Here is a 7,639-nt window from a genome sequence, read left to right on the forward strand (position 1 = left end):
TAGATAGGTTCTTTATATTTCAAGGCCCATCTCCAGTGACCTTCCTCCAACAAGGTCTTACCTCTTAATTCTTCCAATCTTTCTTAAATACTGCCACTGCCTCATTACTAACCACTCAAATATTTAAACCTATGGGATCATTGTTATTCAAAACACTGTACTCTGTTCCCTGGCCACCATAAGTTTGTAGCCATAATGTAAAAATGTTATTCAGTTCAACTTTAAAAGTCCTGATAGTCTATCACAGTTTCAATAATGCTTAAAAGTCCAAAGTTCATAATCTTTTCTGCGTCTCAAAGCAATCTATTAATGGTAAGCCTCTGTAAAATTAAAATGAAAAAAGAAGATCTCCTCCTTCCAGCCTGGCACAGGATATACATTATCATTCCAAGAGTAAGGAAAGGGAGCTTATCAGGAAATACTGGATGAAACAAGACCTAAAACCAGGAAGACAAATTCCAAATTCTCCATTTCCATGCCTAATTTCATTGTGCTTTTCAGATCTCCAACTCCTTTCAGCTTTGTTGACTTCAATATACTTCTCTCTCTAGGGCTGGTTTCATACTCAGTCTGTAGCTCTACTTAGAAGGTATACCAGAAATCTCCAACATCTTATGGTTCCCAACAAAATCCAAGCTTCACATTTAGTTTCATGTAATATCATTTCTGGGTCTTCCTGTACTGATATTCCTGAAATATGTATGACATAAGCAGTTTTTTTCTTTCTCTCTCTCTCTCTCTCTCTCTCTCTCTCTCTCTCTCTCTCTCTTTCTTTCTTTCTTTCTTTCTTTCTTTCTTTTTTTAGTTGTACAATGAGATCCACAGCAACTTTCTTATATCCTTAACTCTATACCAATAAACACATGGCTAAAGCTACTACACTCTGGTGGTTTATTGTGGCTTGTAGTTGTTTTCCTCCTTCAATTACATTTATACCATCTTTCTGTTGTTAGTGGTTTCCTTTAGTGCTTAAAGTTTGCTTTAGTTCCATTTCACAAAGTAGAAGTTTAGCTGGATGGCTTCTTGCCCTGAAGTTTCACCTTCCTTTATTCTATTTAGTATCAGGCTTGTCTATAAAGCTTTTTATGTTCTTGAACACTGAACTTCATTCTGTTTCAAATACTAATCCTCCCTTTAGATTCAGGCTATACATTTTTCATCTTTTCTTCCTCTTCTTGTTCATCTTCATAGTTGATGTGCATAAGAAGGACCACTATTGACCTTATGACATAATCAATGTGAGGCTGCCTTGAAATCTCCTCTTCAAATTAATGGACATTGGCACTAGTCCAAATGTCTTCATTTTAGCTTCAGACAGATTTTTTTTCCACTAATGAATTTATTTATTTAATATTCATCCTGATCACAGTCCCATTTCTGCCAATTCCCCCACCCTTAGTCTCTCCTACCATTCCTCCTCCCTTCCTTTTCTGAGAAAGGGGAGTCCCTCACTGATTATCAAACTACTGCAGGACTAGGTACATCCTCTTCCACTGTGGCCAGACAAAGTAGCCCAGTTAGGGGAACAGGATCCACAGGTAGGCAATAGAGTCAGGGACAGTCCCTGCTCCAGTTGTTGGGGGACCCACATGAAGACCAAGCTGAACATCTGCTGAGTTTGTGTGTGTGTGTGTGTGTGTGTGTGTGTGTGTGTTTAGGGGCGGCAGTGGGAGCTAGGTCTAGCCCATGTAATTTTTGTTTGTTTGTTTGTTTGTTTGGTGGTTCAGTCTTTGGGATCCCTCAAGGGTCGAGATTACTTTACACTGTAGGCCTTCCTTTGGAGTCCCTATCCCCTTTGGATTCCTCAATCCTTTCCCCCAATGCATCCACAAGACTCCTAGAACACCATCTATTGTTTTGGGGGACGGTCTCTGCATTTGTTTTAGTCAGTTACTGGGTGGAGCTTCTCAGAAGAGTCAGGGATTAGTTCTTGCCCATAGAATGGGTCTTAAGTTGGGCCAGTCATTGGTCAGCGAGTCCCTCAGTCTCTGATCCGTCTTTATCCCTGTTCTTTTTGTGGGCAGGACAAATTCTGGGCCAAAGGTTTTCTAGAAAATATCATCCTGAATGAGATAATCCAGATACAAAAGGACATGCATGGTATGTACTCACTTATAAGTAGATATTAGCTATAATGTACAGGATACCTACACTTCAATCCTCAGACCCACAGAAGCTAAGTAACAAGGAGGACTCAAGGGAGGGTGTTTGAATCTCACTCAAAAGGGGAAATAAAACAGTCCTCAAAAGTGGATGGTGGGAGGGAACAGGGTAGGAGAGGTGATGGAGAGATGAACTGGGAGTGGAGAAATGTGGTGTAGGGAGATATCTGCAGAGGGAGCCAGGAGTGTAAAGGGAAATTTAGCAGCAGGGGATGTGTGGAGGAAATGGACATCTCTAGAACATTCCAGAGACCTGGGATTGGGGAGGTTCCAGTGGAGTTTATAAGAGTGACTGTAGCTGAGACTCCTAGCAATGGGGGTTATGAAGCCTGAAGTATCCATCTCTTGTAGCCAGGCAGGACTCCCAGTAGAAGGATAAGGACACTAATTTGCCCATAAAGCTTCAGGCAGATTTTTAGGACAAGGACAAAAAGCAGCCATAGTTTTTGCCAAAAGATCACACAAATAGTTTCTCTGCTGCTTACTAATATTTTTCACCTCTAAAATTGGCTGATATGAGCCCTCAGAGTTCAAATCCCTCTCAGCACTGCCATCCCTGCTCCTACTGGGATGGTTCTTTAATCACGCTTAAAGCATCCAACCACATTTCTAGTCCAACATCCCAAAGTCTTCTATATTCCTCTAACAAGCAGCATGCTAGGGCCTGTCACAGCAGCACACTACTCCATGATACAAATGTCTGTTTTACTCACTGATCTATTGCTGTGAAGACATTAGGAGCAAAACATTTCCTATAAAAGGAATTATTATCAGGAAAATGCATTACTTACAGTTTCAGAGGTTTAATTCATTATTTTCATGGCAAGGAGTATGGCAGCAGCGTGCAGGAAGTCACTGAGGAGTAGCTGAGAGCAACATCCTGATGTATAGGTGGAAAAAAAGAGACAATGGGCCTGGTGTGGACTCTTGAACCCTCAAAGCCCACCTCCAGTGACACACCTCCTGTAAGAAGGCATACCTATTAATCCTTCTAATCCTTTTCTATTAGTGATAATCCCTGGTGACTAAGCATTCAAATCCATGAGCCTATAGAGGCAATTTTAATTCAAAGCACCACAAGGACTATAGCTGTATTTTGCCTATGTATCCTCTGCAATTTCATTGCTGATCCAAGTCCCAAAAGTTAGTACCATCAGTCGAGTGCCCTCTGAAAAATTTCAATTTCTCTAAGGGTTTAAGAAATCTCAATCAAGTTAGATGACATGACATTTCCCCCTTCTACCACCTTCTGCATTTATTTCTCCTTCTCTTTCTCTCCTTATCTTTCCTTCTATGTTCACTTTCTTCCTCTCTGTCTTCACAGGCATACATGTATGGCTAAAATTGTCTAAGATGAAAATCTCTAATGTTTAGTAAAATGGATCTTTTATCTCTCAAGAAGGAAAATAGAATAAATGAATTTCCATTTTATTTTTTTCACATTAGGGAGGATTTTTTGGATATTAAAAAACATGCTCCCAAGATATTTACAGGTGGGATGATCATACAAATATTTCACAATCAGCAAATTTTTTTTTTGTCACAGTTGTTCCTCCCATACCCTCGCACTGCATCCTTAAGCAAACTTAAATACCTTATATTTTTGTATAGACATGATGTGGTGGATATCACTGTGAAAGGGAGAGAGAAATTGAAGATTCATGTGGATTCTCCTGAAATTAAATCATGTTAATGGGGTTGAGAAGGATTGATATCCAAGAGACAGTTTGGAATTAACTAAGCTCCACACACTATGGCTTCTTCACTACTATACCATTTCCTTTTGAAATGGAATAAGAGCTCTTGATAGTAGTTCTAATTTATCTTGCATTTCTTGGTGGATACATTCAGGTTTGAGATTCTCTCCGTTAATTGTCTCACTTTTAAGAAGGGATTGTTCACTAGTGGTGGTATATAGTGGGTTATTGAGGAATGAAACACCCTAAAAATGCATAGAAAATCAACCCACATGGAATCCATATACATAGATGGGGGATTTTCTTCCATGTTCTGATTTATTCTAATTTGTCCTTGTCCAAAAGAGAATGATATAATGACTGAATTTCCAGACACTAAATCTGGAAGCCAAGCAAGAAGTAAGAGCAAGGAGAAAAGTAAGTACAGAATTCTTCGTAGATGGCAGAGATTTAAGCTTCCATTCCTTTGAGTAGAAAATGGAATCTTATAGACCTTTTTCCTCCTGGGAATTTGGATCATTCATTTTCTCTTCCCCAGACAAAAGAAGAAAAAGATTGAGAAAGATATGGAGAGTAAACTAACCCATAGTGCATGCAATGATATTTATTTGGGAAAATGAGGAAGACATTATTTGAGATAATGAGAACAAATTTTGTCTTTTAATCTTATCTCATTTTTCTTAATCAAAGAGTTTCCTAGAAGAAAAACACACCACAGAAGAACACCAACTGGAGATAATTCATCTAAATGATGAATCCTAGATAAGGGTAATTTCATGTTGCCAGAGTTTTAGGATTGATGAAGCTAAATAATCACCTTTAAAGATATTTTTGCTATGACAGTATCATCTTCCAAACTGATGAATCCAATCATTTTCAATTTTTCAAATAATTGTCAAGTAAAACTATACAATCACACACAAACACATGCATGTGTGTGTGTGTTGTATGTAGCTAGAAAAACACAATAATCAAAGGATTCAAATGTTTTATTCTACCAAACTTAGTCAGGTCTATTTAGAAGAATTATATACAAAAATATTATTAGTTAATTTGAATAGCCCACATTTACCTATGAATAGTATATTTTATGCCAACTGCAATAGTCTGCTCCAACACATATAAGCTGGGCATGAATGCACAGACATAAAGATGGAACACTCAAGAGTCTGACATAGAGAACTGCAAGTTTCAGCCTTGCCTGACCTATGTAGCAAGAACCCATCTCAAAACCTAAAATAATCATAAATATGTAAACAGTTATAAATAATTATGATTTTATACATTCAAAAATATCTAGTTATTGTTATAAACAATGAACTATGTCAATCTCTATATTTTAGTATAATTGGTTTATAATCCTTGTATGCTTTATTTCTTTTGTAATTATTTTATACTACATAAGAAAACAAATTTAGCTGTGTTGCCTTTCAGTCTTTAAAATTTGGTCATTGTCTCTGCTTTATTTTTGGATTATATAATAATTATTTTGCTTAGAAATAACTCAGTGTCAGATCATGGAGAGTTCATAGATTGCAGTTTGCTACGCTACTGCTACTTGCTGTACTCTAATTCCTTTGTTTTTGTGCCTTCTGTGTTTGTCACTAACTGAAACTCTTGGTTGAAAATGTTACTTCAAGTGATTTAACACATCCTTAATCAAAAAGTATAGTAGAAATACTGGGGTCAAGGAAACAATGGCATTAAAGGAAACAAAATTTGTTGAACTTTAAAATAAGCACAGATATTTAGATAAAAGGAAAATACATTAAAATGTCACTGCCTTAGTACAAAACTGAAGGCTGGAGAGAGTAAAATGCTGCAAGCTGTGGTGTTTGCTGAGACATGGCACTGAGTACAAAGCCCTGATTTCTAAATAGCTGAAATCAATCAAGGAAGTGAAATGTAAAGTTTGACATTTTTAATAAATTACACTATTTACCTTAATGCAAGTGACATAATTGAAGTAAATTAAATAGTGGAAAGGAACAACTGGGCTGTAACTAAATCATGTTTTAGTCAATGTTCAAAGTTTTTTTTACAATGAATGCTGAATTTTTTAACTTCTGAAATGATAGAAGTTAGTTCTTTATATATTTCAGACTATTACACATTTCCAGGTAGAGAATAACAAAGTTCTTAACACATGTCTATATTCTTGTTTCAATGGTGAAGAATTACAGACATGTAGATAGATTATAGTAACAAATCAAGATAATAATTATTATGAGTAGCATTAGTTTAAAACATTTAGTGTTGACTGATAATCTGAAGACACAATAGGGTGGATCTGAGGATACACATTTCTCTGTTGTTAATACTGGCCTGAAATTTTAATATGAAAAATTTTATTATAAGAAAAAATTGTAATAACTGACAATACTTCATTCAAACCTATTAAAAGATAAATAAACGTAAAATGCATTTGAAAAAATATGTCTTTGTATAAATAATTTTTAAAAGCTTTACTTTGCATAAAACTTCAATGTTCCAGTAAGCCACTCATGTATTAAAAGTTAAAGAACTAACAAAGCAACATTCCTATTCAGACAAAAGTAATTATCTAAAAAAATATATATACTTTGAACGACTTTGTTTTACATATAAGCCATTTTCAAAAAAATAACACGTTAAGGGAACAGTTCAGAATAATAAAAGTGGATATTATTTAGAACAGTTAATATTTCAATGACAATGAACTCATATTCCTGAATAAATATATATACTTTAAAATACAATTTAGTTTAATATAATGCTTTCCAATAGTCTGTTTTTCTCATAGTCTGCAACTTCAACTTTCATATCTAAACTAATAACATCTTAAACATTTTTAAATGTTGTACAAGACAGATGTAATTTAGAGAAATTGATATAAATTATTTTATAACATTATAATTCATCAGGTAACCCAAAATGCACAAATATTTTTAAGTGCAAACCCACAGAACAAATAAAAGGCAATTATTTTTCCCTTAAAACCATTTAAGTTTACTCAGGTATTTTGTGGGTTTGTGTGTGTGTGTATGTGTGTGTGTGTGTGTATGTCTGTGAGGGGGCTCACAAAACTAGAAAGAGAACAGTTGGAGCTAAGGAAATGTTAAAGAATACTATGAATATTGAAATACATATGACATAAAAGCAGAAATGGAGCTACTGGGAGAGAGGTATGCAAGGAAACATTATGCCTTGTCTCATGAAGTTCCCTAGGTTTGTTGAGCAAGGGGCTGCTGCATCTGGTTTCTTCAGTCAACTGTAAGAGGATGAAGCTGCTACTGAGCACCATGATGCTTGCCTATGCCACCTCTGTATAGGTCAATTTCATTACCAGGAAGTCTAACGATGAAAATGATGAACTAAAGATTGAAAGCAACATTGAGGAGATTGATGGAACCATTGAGATAGAAAATGGAAGATTTGGGAGGAAAAAGGTATCTCCGTAAATACTCATCAGTAAAATTTTTAATAGAAAAAAAATTAAAATTTTGATCACTGGAAGCATGGTTTTCCATCTGACTGGCAAACTCATGATGTATAATGATAAGGTTACTTGGTGGACAACTTCTTCACAGGGAAGAAAAGAAACTAGATGGGCCATGAGATGTTTGATTTGATAAACCATGAAGTAATGGAGCCCTTCTACTTTGAAGTTGACCAGATAAACCACTTGCTAAAAGGGCAGTGAGGGTAGGACCAAACAGTATTGAGTCTGTTTGAAAACATGACAATAAAAAGGAACATATATATATATATATATATATATGTATATATATATATATATAT

Source organism: Mastomys coucha, unplaced genomic scaffold (assembly GCF_008632895.1).
Source record: "Mastomys coucha isolate ucsf_1 unplaced genomic scaffold, UCSF_Mcou_1 pScaffold20, whole genome shotgun sequence".
Classification (NCBI taxonomy): Eukaryota; Metazoa; Chordata; class Mammalia; order Rodentia; family Muridae; genus Mastomys; species Mastomys coucha.